We start from the raw sequence: 25,333 nt of genomic DNA, 5'->3' as shown, positions 1-25,333 counted from the left end.
GGCTGTCCCTAGATGAGAGCACAGGACCCCGAGAATCCAGCAGAGGGTAGCTGTTCCCTAGAAGACACCATAGGTCATGCCGGTCCATGAACATTCTACAAGGGGCAGTGGTGTCCAAGACAACACCACAGGTCATGTGGTTCCCTGAGCAGGAGCATGCAGGGGGCAGTGGGCCTTGAGACAACACCACAGGTCCTGCGGGTCCCTGAGCAACAGCAGACAGGATGCTGGGGGTCCCTAGCTGACATTGGAAGTCCTCCAGGTCCCTGTGCAGAGGCAGGCAGTGGTAAGGGGGTCCCGAGAAAACAGCATAGGTCAGGCTGGTCCCTGGGCAGTGGCAGGCGGGGGCAGGGGATCCCAATGTGACACCTCATGTCCTGCCTGTCCGTGAGCAGCTGCAGGCAGGCGGCAGTGGGTTTCGAGACAACAGCACAGGTCCTGCGGGTCTCTGAACAGCCTGCAGTGGGCAGTTGGTCCTGAGACGGCAGCCAAGGTCCTGTGGGTCCCAGAGCAGCAGCTGGCAGGGGGCAGTGGGTCTAGAGACAACAACACGGGTACTATGGGTCCTTGAACAACCTGCAGGGGTTATGGGGTCCCGAGACAACACCACAGGTCTTGCCATCACTGAACAGCAGCAGGCAGGGTTTTTGAGACAACATTACAGGTCCTGCCGGTCTTTGTGCAGCCTCAGGCATGGGGCACTGTGTCCCGAGGCAACACCACAGGACATGCAAGTCCCTGAGCAGAGGCAGGCAGGGAGCAGGGGGTTCTGAGACATCACAGGTCATGAGGGTCACTTAGAAGGGGCAGGCAGTGGGTCCCAAGACAATACTCAGGTCCTACAAGTTCCTGAGCAGGAGCAGACACGGGACCGTGGGTCATGGGACAACAGCACAGGTCGTGAGTGTTCCTGAGCAGGCGGCAGAAAGTCCTGAGGCAACACAGGTCCTGCGGGTCCCCGAGCACCAGCATGCAGGGCGCAGAGGATCCAGAGATGACAACACAGGTAATGCGGGTTCCTGAGCAGCGGCAGGAAGCGTGAAGTTAGTCCCAAGACCACACCACACATCCTACAGGCCCCTCAGCAGCAGCAGGCAGAGGGCACTGCATACCCAGACGACAGCATAGGTTGTGCTGGTCCCTTACCAGCAGCAGGCAGGTGGTCCCGAGAAGAATGCACAGGACATGCAGGTCTCTGAGCAGAGGCAGGCAGGGGGTAGTAGGTTACGAAAGGACAGCACAGGTCCTGGGTGTCCCTGAACAGCAGCAGGCAGGGGACAGTGTGTCCTAGACACAACACAGGTCCTGCGGGTCCCTGAGTAGCTTGCAGTGGGCAGTGGATCCCTAGATGACAGCACAGGTTGTGCGGGTCCCTGACGCGCCTACAGTGGGCAAGGGCTCCCTAGTTGACACCACAGGCTTGTAGGTACCTGAGCAGCTTACAGGGGGCAGGTCATCCTGAGATGACAGCACAAGTCCCGTGTTTCCCTGAGCAGTGGCAGACAGGGAGTCTCGAGAAGATAGCTCAGGTCCGCGGGTCCCTAGAACCCAGCAAGAGGCAGTTGGGCCCTAGAAGACACCAGAGGTCATGGTGGTCCCTGAGCACTCTGCAGGGAGCAGTGGGTCCTGAGAGGACAGCACAGGTCCTGCGGGTCCCTGGGCAGTGACAGGAAGGTGGCAATGGGTCCCAAGACGATACAATAGGTTCTACGGCTCCCTGACCAGTGGCAGGAAGTGGACAGTGGATCCCAAGGTAACAACACAAGTCCTGAGGGTTCCAGAACGCAGACAGTGGAAAGTGAGTCCCAAGACAGCACCACAGGTGGTAAAGGTTCCTCAGCATCGGCAGGCAGGAAGTCATGGGTCGCAAGATGACACCATGTGGCCTGCAGATGCTTGAGCAGCAGCAGGCAGGGGGCAGTAGGTCCCGATACAACACTACAGGGTTCTTCAGGTCCCTGAGATGAGCCAGGCAGAGGGTACCAAGATGACACCAAAGGCCTGCAGGTTCCTGAGCAGCAGCAGGCAGTGGGCAGGGGGTTCAGGACAACACGACAGGTCCTGCTGTTCCCTGACAAGTCACAGGCTGTGGGTCCCCAACAAAACCTCAGGTCCTGCAGGACCCTGAGCAGGCAGTAGGGAGCTAGAGACATCAGACAGGTACTGCGGGTCCCTGAGTTGTGCCAAAGAGGAGGTAGTGTGTCCCGAGACAACACCAGAGGTCCTGCAAGTCCCTGAGCAGCCTGCTATGGGCAGTGGGTCCAGAGACAAAAACATAGTTTCTGCGGGTCCCTGTCCAGCGGCAGGCAGGGCACAGTGGGTCCCGAGGAGACAGCACAGGACTTTGAATCCCTGAGCTTTGACTGACAGGGTTTCCAGGTCTTAGGGGTCTCTGAGCAGCCTACAGGGGGCAGGGAATCCCGAGATGACACCGCAGGTCCTGTGGTTCCCTGAGCAGAGGCAGGCAGGGGGCCAGTGGGTCTTGAGAGGACAACACAGGTCCTGCAGGTCCCTTAGGAGCCTGCAGACTGCACGGGGTCCCCAGACAACACCACAGGTCTTTCAAGTCCCAGAGCAGGGGTCAGAGGATCCAGAAATGACATGACAAGTCCTGAGGGTCCCTGAACAGTGGCCGGCAGGGGACAGTGTGTCCTAGACACAACACAGGTCCTGCAGGTCCCTGAGCAGGGGCAGGCAGAGAACAATGGGCCCCAAGGTGACAACCCAGGTCCTGAGGTTCCCTGAGAAGCAGCAGGCTGGGGTCAGTAGGTCCCTAGACGACACCACATGTCCTGCAGGTACCCGAGCAGAGGAAGGCAGAAGGCAGTGTGTCATGAAAAACACACAGCAGGAAGTGAAATCCCGACAAACAATACAGGTCCTGCAGGTTCTTTAGAAGTCTGCAGTGGGCAGGAGTCCCAAGACAACACCACAGGACCTGGGGGTCCCTGAGCAGACTGCAGGGTGCAGTAAGTCCCTAGACATCAGCACAGGTCCTCCTGTTCCCAGAACAGGGGCAGACAGGGGATTCTTAGACAACAGCACAGGTCCTGCAGGTCCTGAGCAGGAAGGGGGCAGGTGGTATTTAGATGACACCACAGCTTTTGCAGGTTCCTTAGAAGTCTGCAGTGGGCCGGGGGTCCCGAGACAATACCACAGGTCCTGTGGGTTCCAGAGCAATGGCAGGCAAGGGACAGTGTGTCCTGAGATGACGTGACAGGTCCTGCTGGTTCCTGGGCAGTGTGAGGCAGGGGACTCTGTGTCCCGAGACAACAACACAGGTCCTGAGGGTTCCTGAGCAGTGGCAGGCAGGAAGCAGTGGGTCCCGAGGACACAACAGGTCCTACAGGTCCCTGCGCAGCGATAGGCAGGGGCCAGTGGATCCGGTTCGACTCCACAGGTCCTGCAGCTTCCTGAGCAGGAAGGGGGCAGGTGGTATTTAGATGACACCACAGCTTTTGCACTTCCCTGAGCAGTAGCAGGGAGGGGGCAGTGGGTCCCGAATCCACACCGCATGTCTTGCGAATCCCTGAGCAGCCTGCAGAGGCCAGTGTGTCCCCGGACGATGCCAGGGGTCCTCCAAGTACTGTGGGTCCCCGAGTCTTGAACCCCCTGCCCCTGCCTGTTGCTGTTTAGGGACCAGTATGACCTGCGGTGTTGTCTTGGGACCCAGTGTTCCCTGCCTTCCACTATTCTGGGACCCGCAGGAACTAAGAAATTGTCTCGGGACCCCCTGCCTGCAGCTGCTCAGGGACCAGAAGGACCTATGGTTTCATTTCGGGAACCACTGCCCCCTAATGTCGCTGCACAGGGACCCGTAGTACTTGTGGTATCACCTCGGGATCAACTGCACCCTGCCAGCCACTGCTAAGGGACCCGCAGGACCTGTATTGGTGTCTCCAGACCCTCTGCCCCCTGCCTGCTGCTGCTCAGGAACCTGCAGGACTGTGCTGTCGTGTTTGGACCCACTGCACCCTGCGGGCTGCTCAGGGACCCTCAGGACCTGTGGTGTTGCTATGTGACCCATTGCCCTCTGCCTGCCGCTACTCAAGGAACTGCAGGACCTGTGCTGCCATCTGGTTACCTTCTGCCTCCTGACTGCCACTGCTCAGGGACTACAGGACCTGTGGTGTTGTCTCAAGACCCCCTCACTGCATAAGTTCAAGGACCCTCGTGACCTGTAGTATCTATCGCCTTGGGACTTCCTGACCTTTGCGTGCTGCTCTGGGACCCTCAGGACGTGTGGTGTCATCTCGGGACCTCTGTCCCTTGCCTACCGATGCTCAGTGAGCAGCAGGACCTGTGTATGTATCGGGACCCCCTGCCTGACACTGCGCAGCAACCCGCAGGACCTGTGCTGTCATCTCGTGACCCAGTATACCCTGTAGGATGCTCAGGGACCCTCAGGACGTGTGCTGAAATCTCAGGACATGTTGGACTCTAGCGTCCAAACACCGAGAAGGAGTCACCCCCAGAGACCATCTCACACACCACAGCCGATGCAAAAGCATGAGGATTTTATTAATTCTGTCATGACAGGGTCCTCTAGCATTCGGCAAGCCGAGGGACCTCGAATAGCTGGTACAGTCTACTTTTAAAGGGGCCACAGAAGCAATGGGGGTTGTTTTTTGACCAATCTGATTGGCTTATTTGAAAGGGCTATTACCAATAATTGACTGGAGAGCTGTTGCCAGATCAGATGAGGTCAGAGGTCATTTTGACCCCGTTTCCCAGGGGACCGAACCAAAGCATACGTATACGGGTAATTGTTCAGGAACTGAGTACGTGCGAGTGTAGCTGTTAGGTCCTTGGTTCCCAGGGGAGGAGGGGAAGCACTATGGCACAGAGGCTGAGAGGATTCAGAATTGTCAAAAATGGCTTCAGGATTGCCTTAAAGTCTTGCAGACCAACTGCACCCTGAAGGCTGCTCAGGGTCACAGAGGACCTGTGCTGTCGCCTCGGAACTCACTGTCTCCTGTGTCCCAATGCTCAGTATCCAGCAGGATCTTTGAGGTCGTCTCAGGACACACTGCCCCTTAGCAGCCCCTGCTCAGGGAACCACAGGTCCTGTCGTGTCGCCTCGAGATCCCCTGCCCTTGCTTGCTGCTGCTAAGGGACCTGCAGGACAAGTGGTGTCATCTCGAGACCCACTGCCCTGTGCCTGCAGGCGCTGAGGGACCTGTAGGACGTGTCTTGTTGTCTTGGGACTCACTTCACGCCTGCTGCCACTTCTTAGGTACCAGCAGGACCTGTGCTGTCCTCTCAGGACACAGCCCTCTGCCTGCCACTTCTCAGGGACCCGCAGGACACCCAGGATCTGTGGTGACATCTCGGGACGCACTGCCCACTGCAGTCTGCTAAGGGATCAGCAGTACCTATGCTGTCATCTCTGGAAACACTGTTCCCTGCAGGCTGCTCAGTGACCTGCAGGACCTGAGCTATAATCTCGGGACACCATGCCTACCAACGCTCAGGGACCTGCAGGACCTGTGCTTTAGTCAGGGAAACCATGTCTGCCTCTGCTCAGGGACACACGGGATCTATGCTGTCCCCTCGGGTCCCACTGACCCCTGTCTGCCGGAGCTCAGAGTCCAGCAGTACCTGTGGTGTCAACTCGGGACTCTCTGCCCTCTGTCTGCTGCTGCTGAGGGGCCTGTAGGACATGTGGTGTCATCTCGGGACTCTTTGCCCCCATAGGTTGATCAGGGATCTGCAGGACCTGTACTGTCGTCTAGTGTTCTACTGCCTCCTGCAGGCTGCTCAGGGACCCACAGGACCTTTGCTGTGTTCTCAGGCCCCACTAAGCCTGCAGGCTGCTAAGGGACCACATGTCCTGTGGTGTTGTCTCGGTGCCCTCTGCCCCCTGCATTCTGCTCGGGGAACCTAAGGACCCGTGTTGTCGTTTCATGACCCTCTTCCCTCAGCCTGCCGTCTACTCAGAGACCCTAATGACCTGTGCTATTGAATCGTGACACACTGCACCCTGCCTGCCTCTGCTCAGGGAGCTGCAGGTTCTGTGGTGTCATCTTGGGATGCCCTCCCTGCTGCTGCTCAGGGACCCGCATGACCTGTGATGCTGTCTGAGCATCCACTGCCCTTTGCAGACTGCTCAGGGACTTGCAGGACCTGTGGTTTGGATTCAGGACCCACTGCCCTCTGCCTGCTGCTGCTCAGAGACCTGCAGGACATGCGGTGTCATCTTGTGATCTGCTGCTGCTCTGTAACCAGCAGGACCTGTGGTGTCATCTCAAGATCCCGTGACTGCCGCTGATCAAGGACAGGCAGGATCATCCTTGTCATTTTGGGACACCCTGCCTGCCACTGCTCGGGTCCCTCTGCCCCCTGAAGGCTTCTCAGGGAGTCTCAGGACCTGCGATGTAGGCTCTGGAACCACTGCCCCCCTTCAGGGTGCTCAGGGACCAACAGGATCTGTGGTGTCTCAGGACCCAGTGCCCCTGCCTGCCTATGTTCACAGACCCTAAGGACCCGTGTTGTCTTCTCGGGACTTCTATATCTATCCTTTGGCTGTTCAAGGACACACAGGACCTGTGCTGTCATTTCAGGACCCATGGCCCCCTGCCTGGCCCTGTTCAGGACCTGCGGTGTCATAGCGGGACCCCTGGCCCCTGGCTGCCACTGCTCGGGGACCTGCAGGACCTGTGGTTTAGTCCTGGGACGCCCTGGCCCCTGGCTGCCATTGCTCAGTGCCCTGCATGACATGCGGCATCATCTCAGGACCTCCAGCCCCTGCCTGCCACCGATCAGGGACCAGCAGAACCTAGGTTTCGTCTCGAGATCCCCAGACTGCTGCTGATCAGGGACCTGCAGGACCTGTGGTGTTGTCCCAGGACCCCTACCTTCTGCTGCTCAGGGACCTACAGGACTTCTGTTATTGTCGCGGGACCCCCTGACGGCGCTCTGAGGGACCCGCAGGATCTGTGCTGTTGACTCAGGATCCCCTGCCAGCTGCTGCTCAAGGACCCACAGGAACTTTGCTGTCATCTCGGGAACCACTGGCCCTTGTAGGCTGCTCAGGGACACAGAGGACCTGTGGTGTCATGTCGGGACTCTTTGCCCCCCATGCAGGCTACTCAGAGACCAGCAGGACCTGTGCGATCTTCTCGGGTCACCCTGTCTACCACTGCTCAGGACCTGGGCTTTCCTGTCGGGTCTCACGGCCCCATGCATGCTGGAGCTCAGGGTCCAGCAGAACAGTGGTGTCATGTCGGGACTCCCTGCCCCCTGTACGCTGCTCAGTTACCCACATGACCTGTGGTGTCATCTCGGGACTCCCTGACTCCGTAGGCTGCACAGTTACCCACATGACCTGTGGTGTCATCTCGGTACTCCTTCCCCACTGCAGGCTGCTCAGGGAGCAGCAGGACCTGTGGTGTCGGCTGGGTACCCACTGCCCCTGCCTACTACTGCTCAGGTATTGCAGGACATCCTATGTCCTCTCAGGACCCACTGCCACCTGCAGGCTGCTTGGGGACCCACAGGACCTGTGGTGTCGTCTTGGGAACCCCTGCGGGCCGCTGCTCAGAGACATGCAAAACCTGTGCTGTCATCTTGGGATAAGCTGCCTGCCACTGGTCAGCCACCTGCAGGACCTGTGGTGTCATGTCGGAACTCCCTGTGTCCTACAGGCAGCTCAGGCACCCGCAATACTTGTGGTGTTGTCGTGGGGCCCTCTCTCACAAAGGCTGCCTAAGGAATTGCAGGACCTGTGGTGTTGCCTCGGGACCCCCTGCCCCCTGCCTTAAGCTGCTCAGAGACCTGCATGACCTGTGATATTGTCCTAGGACCCTCTGCCCCTTGCCTGCCACAGGACAGGGACTTGCAAAACCTGTGGTGTCGTCCTGGGACACCCTGCCTGCCCCTGCTCTGGGACCTGCAGGACCTGTGGACTTGTCTCAGGAACCCCTGCCTGCTGCTGAACACTCACCTGCAGGAATTGTGATGTTGTTTCGAGATGCCCTGCCTGCCTCTGCTCAGGGACCCGCAGGACCTGAGTTGTCATATCGGGACGCACTGACAGTCTGCTAAGGGACCAGCAGTACCTGGGCTGTCATCTCCGGAAACACTGTTTCCTACAGGCTGCTCAGGGCCCTGCAGGACCTGAGCTATCATCTTGGGACACCATGCCTGCCAATGCTCAGGGACCTGCAGGACCTGTGCTTTAGTCAGGGGATCCCTGTGTGCCACTGCTCAGGGACCTGCAGGACCTGTGCTTTAGTCAGGGGATCCCTGTGTGCCACTGCTCAGGGATCAGCATGACCTGTGATGCTGTCTGAGGATAGTGGATCAGTGGCCCCTTGCAGATTGCCCAGGGACTTGCAGGACCTGTGGTTTGGCATCGGGACCCACTGCCCCCTGCCTGCCTCTGCTCAGGGACCTGCAGGACATGCGGTGTCATCTTTTGATCTGCTGCTGCTCTGTAACAGCAGGACCTGTGGTGTTGTCTCAAGACTCCCTGACCGCTGTTGATCAGGGAGACGCAGGATCATCCTTGTCATTTTGGGACACCCTGCCTACCACTGCTCGGGTCCCACTGCCCCCTGCAGGCTTCTCGGGGACCTGCAGGACCTGCGATGTAGGCTCTGGAACCACTGCCCCCCTGCAGGCTGCTCAGGGTCCCTCAGGACCTGTGGTGGTGTCCCTGGGCCCACTGCCCCCTGCCTGCCACTGATCAGGGACCAGCAGGACTCGTGGTGTCATCTCGGGGCTCAGTGCCACCAGCCTGCTGCTGCTCAAGAACCCTCAGAGCTTGTGGTGTTGTCTCGGGACACACTGCCCACTGCAGGCTGCTCAGGGTCCCACAGGACCTGTGGTGTTGTTTGCAACGCATTGACCCTGTTGGCCTCTGCTCAGGGACCTGCAGGAAATGCGGTGTCGTCTCCGGACCTTGAGCCTCCTGCCTGCTGCTGCTCAGGTACCAGCAAGACCTGTGGTGTTCTCGGGACCCCCTGCATGCCACTGCTCAGGAACGCGCAGAAGGTGCTGTCCTCTAGGATGATTATCTGCTGCTAATCAGGGACCCGCAGGACCTGTGGTGTCATCTTGGGACTCCCTGCCCCCGTGGGCTGCACAGGGAACCCCCAGGACCTGTGCTATCTTTTTGGGACACGCTGTCTGTCACTGCTCAGGGACCCGAAGGACCTGTGCTGTCCTCTCAGGACCCACTGCTCCCTGCAGAGTGCTCAGGGACCACCATGACCTCTGGTGTCTTCTAGGGCCCAACTGCCTCTTGCTGGGTTCTAGGGACCCGCGGACCTGAGCTATCTTCTCGAGACTCCCTGTCTGCCACTGCTCAGGGAAACACGGGACTTGTGCTGTCATCTCAGGATGACCTGCCCCCTGTAAGCTGCTCAGGTACCTACAAGCCTGTGGTGTCAACTAGGGAGCCCTTGCCCACTGTAGGCGCGTCAGGGACCCGCACAACCTGTGCTGTCATCTAGGGATCCACTGCCCACTGCAAGCTACTCAGGGACCCGCAGGACCTGTGTTGTGTCTAGGACACACTGTCCCCTGCCTGCTGCTGTTCAGGGACACCCAGGACCTGTGCTGTCCTTTCGTAACCTACTACCCCCTGCCTGCCTCTGCTCAGAGACCTGCATGTCCTGTGCTTTCTTCTTGGGACCACCTGCCTGCTGCTGGTAAGGGACCAGCACAACCTATGCTGTCGTCTGGGTATGCAGTGTCCTCTGCCTGCTGCTGCTGAGGGGCCTGTAGGATGTGTGGTGTGGTCTTGGGACTAACTTCACGCTTCCTGCCGCTGCTCAGGAACCCGCATTACCTGTGTTGTCATCTCTGGATCCTCTGCCCCCTGCATGCTGGTGCTCGGGGACCCGCAGGACCTGTGTTGCCTCAGGACTTTCTGCCGCCTGCTCAGGAACACTCACGACCTGTGCTGTTGTCCCATGACCCACGGTCCCGTGTCTGCTCCTGCTCAGGAACTTGTAGGACCTGAGTATTGTCTTGGGACCCACTGCCTGCCCCTTCTAAGTGACCCTCATGACCTGTGATGTCTCAGAACCCCCTGCTCCCTGCCTGCCTCTGCTCAGGGACTTGCATGTCCTGTGGTGTTGCCTCGGGACACAGTGCCCCATGCCTGAGGCTGCACAAAGACCAGCAGGACCTGTAATGTTGTCTCAAAAACCCTGCCTGCTGCTGTTCAGTGATGGCAAGACCTGTGGTGTTGTCTCGGGACCCCATAACCCCTGCAGGTTGTTCAAGGACCCATAGTACCCGTGTTGTTGTCTCTGGACCCACTGCCCCCTGCCAGCTGCTGCTCTGGGACCCACAGGACCTTGGCTGCCGTCTCAGGACCAACTGCCCACTGCAGGCAGTTCAGAGACCCGCAGGACCTGTGCTGTTGTCTCGAAACCCACTGCCGCCTGCCTGCAGCTGCTCACGGACAGGCAGGACATGAGGTGTCACATTGGGATCCCCTGCCCCCGCCTGCCACTGCCCAGGGACCAGCCTGACCTATGCTGTTTTCTCGGGACCCCCTTACCACTGCCTGCCTCTGCACAGGGACCTGGAGGACTTCCAATGTCAGCTAGGGACCCCCAGCATCCTGTCTGCTGTTGCTCAGGGACCCGCAGGACCTGTGGTGTTGCCTCAAGGCCCACTGCCCCCTGCATGCTCCTGCTCAGGGAACCACATGACCTGTGGAGTTGTCTTGGACACCACTGCCCCTTGTAGAATGTTCAGGGACCGGCATGACCTATGGTGTCTTCTAGGGAACAGCTACCCTCTGCTGGATTCTCGGGGTCCTGTGCTCTCATCTAGGGACAGCCTGTCTGCCACTGCTCAGGGACACCCGGACCTGTGCTGTCGTCTCGGGTCCCACTGCCTTCTGCAGGCTGCTCAGGGACCCAAAGGTCCTGTTCTGTCCTCTCTGGACACAGTGGCCCTTGCATTCTGCTTAGGGACCACCAGTAACTCTGCTGTCATCTGGGGTTCCACTGCCCCCTGCAGGCTGCTCAAGGAACTGCAGGAAGTGTCCTGTTTTCTCGGGAAACACTGCCCCCTGCGGGCTGCTCAGGGAACTGCAGGAAGTGTCCTGTTTTTCTCGGGAAACACTGCCACCTGCAGGCTGCTCAGGGAACTGCAGGAAGTGTCCTGTTTTCTCGGGAATCACTGCCCCCTGCAGGCTGCTCAGGGAACTGCAAGAAGTGTCCTGTTTTCTCGGGAAACACTGCCCCTGCAGGCTGATCAGTGAACCACAGATCTGGGGTGGTGTTTTGTGACCCACTGCCCATTGCCTGCCACTGCTCAGGGACCTGAGGGAACTGTGGAGTCATCACTTGACATCCTGCTCCCTGCAGGCTTCTCAGGGACCCGCAGGACCTTTGCTGATATCTCCAGACATACTGCCCCCTGCCTACCAATGCTCAGATACCAACAGGACCTGTGTTGTGGCCTTGGGATCCCCTGTCCCCAGCTTGCCGCTCACACAGACCCGCAGGACCTTTGCTGTTGTCTCAAGACCCACTGCCCCCTGCCTGTGGCTGCTCAAGAACACACAGGAACTGTGGTGTCATCTCAGCACCCACTGTCCCCTGCCTGCGGCTGCTCAGCCTCCTGCAGGACCTGTAGTGTCGTGTCAGGAACCACTTGCATTCGCTTGCAGTTGCTCAGGGACCTGCAGGACCTGTGGTGTTTTCTTGGTACACAGGGCCCCCTGACTGCCACTGCTCAGGGACCTGCAAGACCTGTCTTGTTTTCTGTGGATTCACTGCCCCCTACCTGACACTTCTCAGGGATCCGCAGGACCTGTGGAGTCATCTCGGGACCTCTGTCCCCTGCCTGTCTCTGCTCAGGGACCCACAGGACCTGTCCTATCATCTCGGGACCCACTGCTCTCGGCCGCCTGATCAGAGAGGTGTAGGACCTGTGCAGTCATCTCAGCTCCACTGCCTCCAGCCTGCCGCTGCTCAGGTACCATCCGGACCTAGGGTATCATTGCAGGACACAATGCCTACTGCTTATTGCTGCTCAGGGAACCACAGGTACTGTGGTATTGTTTCTAGGACACACTGCAAAAGGCAGTGGGTACCTAGAAGACACCACAGGTCCTTTGGGTCCTTGAACAGGCGGCAGGCTGGGGCCTTGGGACCCGAGATGACTCCAAAGGTCATATTGGTCTTTGAGCAGTGGCAGGCAGAGGGCAGGTGGTCTTGAGAAGACACTACAGATCCTGCTGGTCCCTGGGCAGTTGCTGGCAGGGGGCAGTGGGTCCTGAGATGGCACCTCATGTCTTGTGAGTGCCTGAGCAGCGTGCAGAGGGCAGTGTGTCCTGAGACACACCACAGGTTTTGCGGGTCCCTGATCAGTGGCAGGAAGTTGGCAGTGGGTCCCGAGATGACATGTCAGGCAGGGGTCTATGGGTTCTGATATAACACCACAGGTCCTGCAGTCCTGAGCAGCCTGCAGGGGGAGGGGGACCTGAGATATCACCACAGGTCCTTCGGGTTCTTTAGCAGTGGCAGGCAGGGGTCAGTGGGTCCCAAGACGACATGACAGGTCCTGCTGGCCCCTGATCAGGCGACAGTCAGGAAGCAGTGTGACACCACAGGTCCTGCGGGTCCCTGAGAAGCCTGCAGTGATCAGGGGCTACCGAGACAACAACACAGGTTCTACAGGCCCCGAGCGGAGTCGAGAGGAGCCAAGGAGAGCTGAGCTGAGCTAAGGGGAGCTGGGCGAAGCCGAGGGGAGCCGGGCGAAGCCGAGGGGAGTCTAGCAGAACCGAGCGAAGATGAGCAGAGCTGAGCGTTTAATTACGGCAGTTGAGAGGCCCAGGCAGGAAGATCACTGTGAATACAGAGCCGACTCTACTCTGTCTCCTCCAGCCATGGATGCACAGTGAGACCCTGGTCGTCCTGAAAAGTTTCCTATAAAAGAGACGAAAGCGGGTTCCAAGACCGGCTCCAGAGCTGCAGAGAGACGGCGTCTCGGAGAGAATTGAAATATAAATAATGAATAAATAAAGGCTCCAGAGCTGCAGAGAAACGTTGTCTCGGAGAGAAATTAATTAAATAAAGATGAATAGACAAATAAATAAATAAAACAAATAAAGGGAGAAGCTGGGAGAGGAGGAGAAGCTGTAGTAGGGGGAGAAGCTGGAACAGGGGAATAAGCTGGGGCTGCGGGACGGGGAGAAACTGAAGGACATGGTGAGAAGCTGAGACGGGGATAAACTGGAGCTGAAGAACAGGGGAAGAAGCTTGGATAGGGTGAGAAGCTGAAGTACAGGGGGAGAAGCTGGGACAGAAGGAGTATATGGAAGAAGGGGAGGAGCTGGGAAAGAGGGAAAAGCTGGTCAGGGGTGTCATCTCGGTGCGCATTGCCCCCTGCAGGCTGCTCAGGCACGCACAGGACATGTGCTGTTTTCATGAAACCACCTGCCGCTTGTTCAGGGACACTAGGACCTGTGCTGTCATTTCAGGACCCATGGCCCCCTGCCTACCCCAGCTCAGGGAGGTTCAGGACCTGTGGTGTCATCTTGGGACTCACTGCCCCCTCTCTGCCGCCTGCTCAGGGATCCGCAGGACCTGGGCTCTTTTCTTGGGAACCACTGCCCACTGAAAATAAACCCGCAAGACCTGAGTTTTTTTCGGGACCGCTGCCCACTGCCTGCCACTGCTCAGTTTACCTCAAGACATGTGATGTTGTCACGGGTCCCATGGCCTACAGCTGCTCAGGGAACCTGAAAACATGTCTTATTGTCTCAGGACCCTCTGGCCCCTGCCTGCCGCTGCTCGGCAGGACCTGTGGAGTCATCTCGGCACCAAATGCCCGCTGCCTGCGCTGCTCAGGGACACAGAGGACCTGTGTTGTCACCTCAGGACCCCTTGCTCCTTGCCAGGTGGTGCTCATTGTCCGGCAGGAACTGTGGTACTGTCTCCTGACCCACTGCCCCCTGCCTGCCTCTGCTCAGGGATCAGCAAGACCTGTGGCGTCATCTCTGGACCCACTGGACCATGCTGTTCAGGGACGTGTAGGACTTGTGGTGTCAACTCGGGACACACTGCCATCTGCTGCAACAGAACACACAGGACCTGTGGTGTCGTCTTGGGTCTCACTTCCCACTGCCTGCCAAAGCTGAGGGACCCAAAGGACTTGGGATGTCTTCTCAGGACACACTACCCCCTGCCTGCCTCTGCACAGGGACCCTCTGGCTGCAGCTGCTCAGAAAACCGCGGGACCTGTGTTGTTGTCTCCAGAACCACTGCCCCCTGCCTGCAGCTGCTCAGGGATGTGCAGGACCTGTGGGTGTCATCTCTGGACCACCTGCTCCCTGCCTTCCACTGCTCAGGGACCTGCTGGACCTCTGATGTTGTTTGTATAGGGACCCACTGACCCCTGCCTGCTGCTGCTCAGGGACCCGCAGGACCTGTCTTATTGTCTAAGAAACCACTGCCCTCTGCCTGCCACATGCTCAAGACCCGCAGGACATGTGCTGTTTTCTCGTGACCCAGTGCCTCATGCCTGCTGCTGCTCAGTGACCCACATGACCTGTTGTGCCTTCTCAGGACCCACAGTTCTCTGCAGGCTGCTCAGGGACCCGCAGGACCTGTAGTGTTGTAAGAGACACACTGCCCCCTGCATGCTGTTCAGGATCTGTGCTGTCATTTCAGGACCCACTGCCCCGCAGGCTGCTCAGGGACACAAAGGAGCTGTGGTGCTGTCTCTGGACACACTGCCCACTGCCTGTCGATGCTCAGGGACCCCAAGGTCCTGTTGGATTGTTTCAAGCCCCTCTGCCCATTGCAGTCTAAACAGGGAATCACAGGACCTGAGGTGTCTTTTCGTGACCCACTGCCCACTGCCTGCCCCTGCTCAGGGACCTGCAGGTGGTGTCATCTCGGGACACACTTTCCACTGTCTGCCTCTGATCAGAAACCCCAGGACCTGTGGTATTGTCTTGGGACCTACTACCTGTCACAGCTCAGAGACCCTAAGTATCTGTGGTGCCGTGTCGGAACTCCCTGCCACTTGCCTACCTCTGCTCTGGGACTTGTATGACCTGTGATGTCGTCTCGGGACCTACTGCCTCCTTCCTGCCTCTACTCAGGATGTTCAGGAAATGTAGTGTGTTTTCGGAACCTACTGCCCACTGCCTACTGCTGCTCAGAGAACTTCAGGACCTGTAGCGTCCTCTAGGAACCAACTGCCTCCGGCCTTCCACTGATCAGGGACCAGCGGGACCTGTGGTGTTGTTTTGGGACCCAGTGCCGGCCGCTGTGTAGGGACCTGCATGCCCTTTGTTGTCTCGGGACATCTGCCCCCTGCCTGCCTCTACACAGGGACCTGCAGGTCATGCGGTGTCATCTCGGGACTCAGAGCCCACTCCATGCTGCTGATCAGGGACCAGCAGGACTTATGTCGTTTCAGGACCCCCTGCATGCAGCTGTGCAAGGAACCTCAGGACCTGTGCTGTCGTCTTGGGACCCCCTGTCCCCTGCCAGCAGTGTCTCAGAGGCCGGGGGCAGCGGGTCCCAAGAAGACACCACAAGTACTTTGGGTCCCTGAGCAGCGGTAGGCAGGGGGCAGTGGGACCTGAGACAACACCACAGGTCCTGCAGTTCACTGAGCAGGGGGCAGTGGGTCCAGAAGAAAACCACAGGTCCTGCGGGTCCCTGAACAGCAGCAGGCAGTGGGAAGTGGGTCCCAAGACAACACCACGGTCCTATAGTTCACTGAGTGGCTGCAGGCAGGGGGCAGTGAGTCCTGACGGCACCACAAGTCCTGCAGTTCCCAGAGCAGCGACAGGCACTGGGCTTTTGGTCCTGAGAGAACACCACAGTTACTGCATATCCTTGATAGCAGCAAGAAGTGGGTCCAAAGAAAACATCGCAGGTCCTGCAGGTCCCTGAGCGTCGGCAGGCAGGCGACAGTGGGTCACGGGACAAAAGCACATGTTTTGCGGGTCCCTGACCAGTGACAGGCACAGGTTAAAAATAGAGCCAGTGGGTTCTGAGACAACACCACAGGTCCTGAGCAGCCTGCAGGTGCAGAGGGACCTGAGGAAACACCACAGGTCCTTGTGGTCCTTTAGCAGTGGCAGGCAGAGGCCAGTGGGTCCGAGAAGACAACGCAGGTTCTGCGGGTCCCTGAGCAGCCTGTAAGGGGGAGGGAATCCCGAGACAACAAAACAGGTGCCTTGGGTCCCTCAGCAGTGGTAGGCAGGGGGAAATGGATCCTGAGATGACAACACAGGTCCTGTGTGTCTCAGAGCAGAAGCAGGCAGGTCACAGTAGGTACCAAGATGACAGACAGGTCCTGCAAGTCCCTGAACAGGTGGCAGGAAGTGGGCAGTGGTCCCCGAGAGGACACCAAAGCTCCTATTGGTCCCTGAGCAGCAGCAGGCAGGGGGCAGGTGGTCTTTAGATGACACCACAGGTTCTGCTGGTCCCCGATCACTGGCAGGCATGTGGCAGTGGGTCCAGAGACGACATAGTAGGTCCTACAGGTCCCTGAGCAGAGGCAGTCAGTGGACAGTGGGTCCTGAGATGACAGCACAGGACCTTCAGGACCCTGAGCAGCAGCAGTCAGAGGGCCACGAGACAACAGCACAGGTCCTGCGTGTTCCTGAGCAGTTGCAGTCAGGGGGCCCTGGGTCCCGAGAGGACACCACAGGTTCTACAGATCCCTAAGCAGGCAACAGGAGGTTCCGAGACAACAGCACAGGTCTTGCGGAGCCCTAAGCAGAGGCAGGCAGAGAGTCCTGAGACAACAGCACAGGTCCTGCTTGTCCCTGAGCAGCGGCAGGCAGCGGGTCCCAGGAGAAAACTACAGGTCCTGCAGACAGGGGGTCCCGAGACAACAGCACAAGTCCTGTGGGTCCTGTGCAGTGGCAGGCAGGGGGCAGTTGATTCCTTGACGACATCAAAGGTCCTGTGGTTCCCTGAGCAGCGGCAGGCATGGGGCACGTGGTCTTGAGGTGACACCACAGATACCGCTGGTCCCTGAGCAGTGGCAGAAAAGGAGCAGTGAAGCCCGAGACAACAACACAGGTCCTGCGGGTCCCTGGGCAGTGACAGGAAGGTGGCAATGGGTCCCAAGACGATACAATAGGTTCTACGGCTCCCTGACCAGTGGCAGGAAGTGGACAGTGGGTCCCAAGGTAACAACACAAGTCCTGAGGGTTCCAGAACGCAGACAGTGGAAAGTGAGTCCCAAGACAGCACCACAGGTGGTAAAGGTTCCTCAGCATCGGCAGGCAGGAAGTCATGGGTCGCAAGATGACACCATGTGGCCTGCAGATGCTTGAGCAGCAGCAGGCAGGGGGCAGTAGGTCCCGATACAACACTACAGGGTCCTTCAGGTCCCTGAGATGAGCCAGGCAGAGGGTACCAAGATGACACCAAAGGCCTGCAGGTTCCTGAGCAGCAGCAGGCAGTGGGCAGGGGGTTCAGGACAACACGACAGGTCCTGCTGTTCCCTGACAAGTCACAGGCTGTGGGTCCCCAACAAAACCTCAGGTCCTGCAGGACCCTGAGCAGGCAGTAGGGAGCTAGAGACATCAGACAGGTACTGCGGGTCCCTGAGTTGTGCCAAAGAGGAGGTAGTGTGTCCCGAGACAACACCAGAGGTCCTGCAAGTCCCTGAGCAGCCTGCTATGGGCAGTGGGTCCAGAGACAAAAACATAGTTTCTGCGGGTCCCTGTCCAGCGGCAGGCAGGGCACAGTGGGTCCCGAGGAGACAGCACAGGACTTTGGATCCCTGAGCTTTGACTGACAGGGTTTCCAGAGAAGACAGTATAGGTCTTAGGGGTGTCTGAGCAGCCTACAGGGGGCAGGGAATCCCGAGATGACACCGCAGGTCCTGTGGTTCCCTGAGCAGAGGCAGGCAGGGGGCCAGTGGGTCTTGAGAGGACAACACAGGTCCTGCAGGTCCCTTAGGAGCCTGCAGACTGCACGGGGTCCCCAGACAACACCACAGGTCTTTCAAGTCCCAGAGCAGGGGTCAGAGGATCCAGAAATGACATGACAAGTCCTGAGGGTCCCTGAACAGTGGCCGGCAGGGCACAGTGTGTCCTAGACACAACACAGGTCCTGCAGGTCCCTGAGCAGGGGCAGGCAGAGAACAATGGGCCCCAAGGTGACAACCCAGGTCCTGAGGTTCCCTGAGAAGCAGCAGGCCGGGGTCAGTAGGTCCCTAGACGACACCACATGTCCTGCAGGTACCCGAGCAGAGGAAGGCAGAAGGCAGTGTGTCATGAAAAACACACAGCAGGAAGTGAAATCCCGACAAACAATACAGGTCCTGCAGGTTCTTTAGAAGTCTGCAGTGGGCAGGAGTCCCAAGACAACACCACAGGACCTGGGGGTCCCTGAGCAGACTGCAGGGTGCAGTAAGTCCCTAGACATCAGCACAGGTCCTCCTGTTCCCAGAACAGGGGCAGACAGGGGATTCTTAGACAACAGCACAGGTCCTGCAGGTCCTGAGCAGGAAGGGGGCAGGTGGTATTTAGATGACACCACAGCTTTTGCAGGTTCCTTAGAAGTCTGCAGTGGGCCGGGGGTCCCGAGACAATACCACAGGTCCTGTGGGTTCCAGAGCAATGGCAGGCAAGGGACAGTGTGTCCTGAGATGACGTGACAGGTCCTGCTGGTTCCTGGGCAGTGTGAGGCAGGGGACTCTGTGTCCCGAGACAACAACACAGGTCCTGAGGGTTCCTGAGCAGTGGCAGGCAGGAAGCAGTGGGTCCCGAGGACACAACAGGTCCTACAGGTCCCTGCGCAGCGATAGGCAGGGGCCAGTGGATCCGGTTCGACTCCACAGGTCCTGCAGCTTCCTGAGCAGGAAGGGGGCAGGTGGTATTTAGATGACACCACAGCTTTTGCACTTCCCTGAGCAGTAGCAGGGAGGGGGCAGTGGGTCCTGAATCCACACCGCATGTCTTGCGAATCCCTGAGCAGCCTGCAGAGGCCAGTGTGTCCCCGGACGATGCCAGGGGTCCTCCAAGTACTATGGGTCCCCGAGTCTTGAACCCCCTGCCCCTGCCTGTTGCTGTTTAGGGACCAGTATGACCTGCGGTGTTGTCTTGGGACCCAGTGTTCCCTGCCTTCCACTATTCTGGGACCCGCAGGAACTAAGAAATTGTCTCGGGACCCCCTGCCTGCAGCTGCTCAGGGACCAGAAGGACCTATGGTTTCATTTCGGGAACCACTGCCCCCTAATGTCGCTGCACCGGGACCCGTAGTACTTGTGGTATCACCTCGGGATCAACTGCACCCTGCCAGCCACTGCTAAGGGACCCGCAGGACCTGTATTGGTGTCTCCAGACCCTCTGCCCCCTGCCTGCTGCTGCTCAGGAACCTGCAGGACCTGTGCTGTCGTGTTTGGACCCACTGCACCCTGCAGGCTGCTCAGGGACCCTCAGGACCTGTGGTGTTGCTATGTGACCCATTGCCCTCTGCCTGCCGCTACTCAAGGAACTGCAGGACCTGTGCTGCCATCTGGTTACCTTCTGCCTCCTGACTGCCACTGCTCAGGGACTACAGGACCTGTGGTGTTGTCTCAAGACCCCCTCACTGCATAAGCTCAAGGACCCTCGTGACCTGTAGTATCTATCGCCTTGGGACTTCCTGACCTTTGGGTGCTGCTCTGGGACCCTCATGACGTGTGGTGTCATCTCGGGACCTCTGTCCCTTGCCTACCGATGCTCAGTGAGCAGCAGGACCTGTGTATGTATCGGGACCCCCTGCCTGACACTGCGCAGCAACCCGCAGGACCTGTGCTGTCATCTCGTGACCCAGCATCCCCTGTAGGATGCTCAGGGACCCTCAGGACGTGTGCTGAAATCTCAGGACCTGTTGGACTCTAGCGTCCAAACACCGAGAAGGAGTCACCCCCAGAGACCATCTCACACACCACAGCCGATGCAAAAGCATGAGGATTTTATTAATTCTGTCATGACAGGGTCCCCTAGCATTCGGCAAGCCGAGGGACCTCGAATAGCTGGTACAGTCTACTTTTAAAGGGGCCACAGAAGCAATGGGGGTTGTTTTTTGACCAATCTGATTGGCTTATTTGAAAGGGCTATTACCAATAATTGACTGGAGAGCTGTTGCCAGATCAGATGAGGTAAGAGGTCATTTTGACCCCGTTTCCCAGGGGACCGAACCAAAGCATACGTATACGGGTAATTCTTCAGGAACTGAGTACGTGCGAGTGTAGCTGTTAGGTCCTTGGTTCCCAGGGGAGGAGGGGAAGCACTATGGCACAGAGGCTGAGAGTATTCAGAATTGTCAAAAATGGCTTCAGGATTGCCTTAAAGTCTTGCAGACCAACTGCACCCTGCAGGCTGCTCAGGGTCACAGAGGACCTGTGCTGTCGCCTCGGAACTCACTGTCTCCTGTGTCCCAATGCTCAGTATCCAGCAGGATCTTTGAGGTCGTCTCAGGACACACTGCCCCTTAGCAGCCCCTGCTCAGGGAACCACAGGTCCTGTCGTGTCGCCTCGAGATCCCCTGCCCTTGCTTGCTGCTGCTAAGGGACCTGCAGGACAAGTGGTGTCATCTCGGGACCCACTGCCCTGTGCCTGCAGCCGCTGAGGGACCTGTAGGACGTGTCTTGTTGTCTTGGGACTCACTTCACGCCTGCTGCCACTTCTTAGGTACCAGCAGGACCTGTGCTGTCCTCTCAGGACACAGCCCTCTGCCTGCCACTTCTCAGGGACCCGCAGGACACCCAGGATCTGTGGTGACATCTCGGGACGCACTGCCCACTGCAGTCTGCTAAGGGATCAGCAGTACCTATGCTGTCATCTCTGGAAACACTGTTCCCTGCAGGCTGCTCAGTGACCTGCAGGACCTGAGCTATAATCTCGGGACACCATGCCTACCAACGCTCAGGGACCTGCAGGACCTGTGCTTTAGTCAGGGAAACCATGTCTGCCACTGCTCAGGGACACACGGGATCTATGCTGTCCCCTCGGGTCCCACTGACCCCTGTCTGCCGGAGCTCAGAGTCCAGAAGTAACTGTGGTGTCAACTCGGGACTCTCTGCCCTCTGTCTGCTGCTGCTGAGGGGCCTGTAGGACATGTGGTGTCATCTCGGGACTCTTTGCCCCCATAGGTTGATCAGGGATCTGCAGGACCTGTACTGTCGTCTAGTGTTCTACTGCCTCCTGCAGGCTGCTCAGGGACCCACAGGACCTTTGCTGTGTTCTCAGGCCCCACTAAGCCTGCAGGCTGCTAAGGGACCACATGTCCTGTGGTGTTGTCTCGGTGCCCTCTGCCCCCTGCATTCTGCTCGGGGAACCTAAGGACCCTTGTTGTCGTTTCATGACCTTCTTCCCTCAGCCTGCCGTCTACTCAGAGACCCTAATGACCTGTGCTATTGAATCGTGACACACTGCACCCTGCCTGCCTCTGCTCAGGGAGCTGCAGGTTCTGTGGTGTCATCTTGGGATGCCCTCCCTGCTGCTGCTCAGGGACCCGCATGACCTGTGATGCTGTCTGAGCATCCACTGCCCTTTGCAGACTGCTCAGGGACTTGCAGGACCTGTGGTTTGGATTCAGGACCCACTGCCCTCTGCCTGCTGCTGCTCAGAGACCTGAAGGACATGCGGTGTCATCTTGTGATCTGCTGCTGCTCTGTAACCAGCAGGACCTGTGGTGTCATCTCAAGATTCGTGACTGCCGCTGATCAAGGACAGGCAGGATCATCCTTGTCATTTTGGGACACCCTGCCTGCCACTGCTCGGGTCCCTCTGCCCCCTGAAGGCTTCTCAGGGAGTCTCAGGACCTGCGATGTAGGCTCTGGAACCAATTCCCCCTCTTCAGGCTGCTCAGGGACCAATAGGATCTGTGGTGTCTCAGGACCCAGTGCCCCTGCCTGCCTATGTTCACAGACCCTAAGGACCCGTGTTGTCTTCTCGGGACTTCTATATCTATCCTTTGGCTGTTCAAGGACACACAGGACCTGTGCTGTCATTTCAGGACCCATGGCCCCCTGCCTGGCCCTGTTCAGGACCTGCGGTGTCATAGCGGGACCCCTGGCCCCTGGCTGCCACTGCTCGGGGACCTGCAGGACCTGTGGTTTAGTCCTGGGACGCCCTGGCCCCTGGCTGCCATTGCTCAGTGCCCTGCATGACATGCGGCATCATCTCAGGACCTCCAGCCCCTGCCTGCCACCGATCAGGGACCAGCAGAACCTAGGTTTCGTCTCGAGATCCCCAGACTGCTGCTGATCAGGGACCTGCAGGACCTGTGGTGTTGTCCCAGGACCCCTACCTTCTGCTGCTCAGGGACCTACAGGACTTCTGTTATTGTTGCGGGACCCCCTGACGGCGCTCTGAGGGACCCGCAGGATCTGTGCTGTTGACTCAGGATCCCCTGCCAGCTGCTGCTCAAGGACCCACAGGAACTTTGCTGTCATCTCGGGAACCACTGGCCCTTGTAGGCTGCTCAGGGACACAGAGGACCTGTGGTGTCATGTCGGGACTCTTTGCCCCCCATGCAGGCTACTCAGAGACCAGCAGGACCTGTGCGATCTTCTCGGGTCACCCTGTCTACCACTGCTCAGGACCTGGGCTTTCCTGTCGGGTCTCACGGCCCCATGCATGCTGGAGCTCAGGGTCCAGCAGAACAGTGGTGTCATGTCGGGACTCCCTGCCCCCTGTACGCTGCTCAGTTACCCACATGACCTGTGGTGTCATCTCGGGACTCCCTGACTCCGTAGGCTGCACAGTTACCCACATGACCTGTGGTGTCATCTCGGGACTCCTTCCCCACTGCAGGCTGCTCAGGGAGCAGCAGGACCTGTGGTGTCGGCTGGGTACCCACTGCCCCTGCCTACTACTGCTCAGGTATTGCAGGACATCCTATGTCCTCTCAGGACCCACTGCCACCTGCAGGCTGCTTGGGGACCCACAGGACCTGTGGTGTCGTCTTGGGAACCCCTGCGGGCCGCTGCTCAGGGACATGCAAAACCTGTGCTGTTGTCTTGGGATAAGCTGCCTGACACTGGTCAGCCACCTGCGGGACCTGTGGTGTCATGTCGGAACTCCCTGTGTCCTACAGGAAGCTCAGGCACCCGCAATACTTGTGGTGTTGTCGTGGGGCCCTCTCTCACAAAGGCTGCCTAAGGAATTGCAGGACCTGTGGTGTTGCCTCGGGACCCCCTGCCCCCTGCCTTAAGCTGCTCAGAGACCTGCATGACCTGTGATATTGTCCTAGGACCCCCTGCCCCTTGCCTGCCGCAGGACAGGGACTTGCAAAACCTGTGGTGTCGTCCTGGGACACCCTGCCTGCCCCTGCTCTGGGACCTGCAGGACCTGTGGACTTGTCTCAGGAACCCCTGTCTGCTGCTGAACACTCACCTGCAGGAATTGTGATGTTGTTTCGAGATGCCCTGCCTGCCTCTGCTCAGGGACCCGCAGGACCTGAGTTGTCATATCGGGACGCACTGACAGTCTGCTAAGGGACCAGCAGTACCTGGGCTGTCATCTCCGGAAACACTGTTTCCTACAGGCTGCTCAGGGCCCTGCAGGACCTGAGCTATCATCTTGGGACACCATGCCTGCCAATGCTCAGGGACCTGCAGGACCTGTGCTTTAGTCAGGGGATCCCTGTGTGCCACTGCTCAGGGACCTGCAGGACCTGTGCTTTAGTCAGGGGATCCCTGTGTGCCACTGCTCATGGATCAGCATGACCTGTGATGCTGTCTGAGGATAGTGGATCAGTGGCCACTTGCAGATTGCCCAGGGACTTGCAGGACCTGTGGTTTGGCATCGGGACCCACTGCCCCCTGCCTGCCTCTGCTCAGGGACCTGCAGGACATGCGGTGTCATCTTTTGATCTGCTGCTGCTCTGTAACAGCAGGACCTGTGGTGTTGTCTCAAGACTCCCTGACTGCTGTTGATCAGGGAGACGCAGGATCATCCTTGTCATTTTGGGACACCCTGCCTACCACTGCTCGGGTCCCACTGCCCCCTGCAGGCTTCTCGGGGACCTGCAGGACCTGCGATGTAGGCTCTGGAACCACTGCCCCCCTGCAGGCTGCTCAGGGTCCCTCAGGACCTGTGGTGGTGTCCCTGGACCCACTGCCCCCTGCCTGCCACTGATCAGGGACCAGCAGGACTTGCGGTGTCATCTCGGGGCTCAGTGCCACCAGCCTGCTGCTGCTCAAGAAGCCTCAGAGCTTGTGGTGTTGTCTCGGGACACACTGCCCACTGCAGGCTGCTCAGGGTCCCACAGGACCTGTGGTGTTGTTTGCAACGCATTGACCCTGTTGGCCTCTGCTCAGGGACCTGCAGGAAATGCGGTGTCGTCTCCGGACCTTGAGCCTCCTGCCTGCTGCTGCTCAGGTACCAGCAAGACCTGTGGTGTTCTCGGGACCCCCTGCATGCCACTGCTCAGGAACGCGCAGAGGGTGCTGTCCTCTAGGATGATTATCTGCTGCTAATCAGGGACCCGCAGGACCTGTGGTGTCATCTTGGGACTCCCTGCCCCCGTGGGCTGCACAGGGAACCCCCAGGACCTGTGCTATCTTTTTGGGACACGCTGTCTGTCACTGCTCAGGGACCCGAAGGACCTGTGCTGTCCTCTCAGGACCCACTGCTCCCTGCAGAGTGCTCAGGGACCACCATGACCTCTGGTGTCTTCTAGGGCCCAACTGCCTCTTGCTGGGTTCTAGGGACCCGCGGACCTGAGCTATCTTCTCGAGACTCCCTGTCTGCCACTGCTCAGGGAAACACGGGACTTGTGCTGTCATCTCAGGATGACCTGCCCCCTGTAAGCTGCTCAGGTACCTACAAGCCTGTGGTGTCAACTAGGGAGCCCTTGCCCACTGTAGGCGCGTCAGGGACCCGCACAACCTGTGCTGTCATCTAGGGATCCACTGCCCACTGCAAGCTACTCAGGGACCCGCAGGACCTGTGTTGTGTCTAGGACACACTGTCCCCTGCCTGCTGCTGTTCAGGGACACCCAGGACCTGTGCTGTCCTTTCGTAACCTACTACCCCCTGCCTGCCTCTGCTCAGAGACCTGCATGTCCTGTGCTTTCTTCTCGGGACCACCTGCCTGCTGCTGGTAAGGGACCAGCACAACCTATGCTGTCGTCTGGGTATGCAGTGCCCTCTGCCTGCTGCTGCTGAGGGGCCTGTAGGATGTGTGGTGTGGTCTTGGGACTAACTTCACGCTTCCTGCCGCTGCTCAGGAACCCGCATTACCTGTGTTGTCATCTCTGGATCCTCTGCGCCCTGCATGCTGGTGCTCGGGGACCCGCAGGACCTGTGTTGCCTCAGGACTTTCTGCCGCCTGCTCAGGAACACTCACGACCTGTGCTGTTGTCCCATGACCCACGGTCCCGT

The sequence above is a fragment of the Microtus pennsylvanicus genome, chromosome Y (assembly GCF_037038515.1).
Source record: "Microtus pennsylvanicus isolate mMicPen1 chromosome Y, mMicPen1.hap1, whole genome shotgun sequence".
In the NCBI taxonomy this organism is placed as follows: domain Eukaryota; kingdom Metazoa; phylum Chordata; class Mammalia; order Rodentia; family Cricetidae; genus Microtus; species Microtus pennsylvanicus.
This window is presented reverse-complemented; position numbering follows the sequence as displayed.